Below are 1,551 nucleotides of genomic sequence, written 5' to 3'. Positions count from 1 at the left end.
TTCAAAGAAGTTTCCAGTAATTTAAGAGTATATAATTTCAATTTTGAAACACAATGTAAATAACGCTGTGTTAAGGCTTTAAAAGGTCACTGCCATATGGTCTTTTATTTTTTGTACTGTATAGTACTTTCTAATTCTTTTCATCCCAGTGTATACAGACCAACAAATATATTTACCTACACTTCTACTACTTTAGAGTATGAGCTCCAAAACTGGTATACTCGGGGCTACCAGCCCCAATGACTGCCACTGTTTAGATGCATCTAATTTCAATGTGAGTGTAAATTAATTATCTTCTCTCTCCAACTGACACAGGCCAATTTGTACTGAGAGGTGAGGGTGGCAAGGCAGAAGTGGTGATCAATAGCCTGTTATACAGGGCCTCAGCAAATCTGATCCCAGGGGGCTCAGAAAGCCAAAGAGGGCAAGAAGTTAATGGGGGCAGGATAGCAAATCTACACTATAATTTAATTTACAATTTGAAAAACTGTGACTATTTTGCCAAGAAGTCTCTTATCCCCTTTTCCCAAATAGCAAAAATCATGATTATCAGTCTCTCATCCAATTTGAATTAAACACACATACAGAAGAGAGAAGTAAAACCCAAAGGGGGTTTTATTTTAATTTGACAAACATTTTAGTGGATTTCATAAGATAAATTATTGTTCCAGAAATGTACTAGCTTTGCATTAGCATAAATGAGCATTATCTGGACCACACCTGGAAACCAGATCTATCTAGACTTAACCATGGCATTCAAATATTGGGTTATCGCTACATGTATTGGTCACTATTCTCAATGGCAGGGATAAGAACTACAAGATAAAATATACTGTCTAAATCATTAGTAAACTCACAGTTGCATATATTTTTAAAGACTTATTTATTTATGCATACAGAACTTGGGGTATAGGCCAGAGGTGCAGGAGTGGTGAGAGGATTTACCAGAGTCAGAGTGGGGAGCAGAACAGGTTGACTGACGAAGTACACTGCTGAGGGGAGCAGCAGACAAGTCAGGAGAGGCCTGCCACACCCCAGGTCACCTCCGGGGCTGGGGATCAAATTCATGCTGAAGTGGCTTTAGCTTCTTAGTGCTGTGCTTTAACCCAATGCGCCACCAGGGAGGGCCCCTATGTGCACATTTTTTAACCATAACTAAGGAGCAATCTGGCCTAAACAGACTCCTGAAAGTCACCTGAATTGATTCATACCTTATTACAAGTTGATGCATGTTTCAGATAAGATTTCTTAGCATCTTTTAGTAATCCATGAGTTTCAAAGATGAAAAGGTCCTAGAATTTCTTGTGATGCCACTTTCACTCTAAAATAATTATCAACACAACTAAGATAACTTCATCTATCCATTTCATTGTTAGTCCTTTTGAAAGAGTTGACCAACACTGTAATCATTAGTCATGTTAGTTGAGTTGCAGAAAGGTTGATAGCTAAGAATTTGCTGAGGTAAATATAAATGGTAGAAGATCAAAATAATAGAGGACTCCTGCTACTGTCATTCAATAATGAGCTCAGATTCTGCCACCACAGCACTCT

The sequence above is a fragment of the Condylura cristata genome, unplaced genomic scaffold (genome assembly GCF_000260355.1).
Source record: "Condylura cristata isolate star-nosed mole 26May11 unplaced genomic scaffold, ConCri1.0 scaffold00006, whole genome shotgun sequence".
NCBI lineage: Eukaryota > Metazoa > Chordata > Mammalia > Eulipotyphla > Talpidae > Condylura > Condylura cristata.
This window is presented reverse-complemented; position numbering follows the sequence as displayed.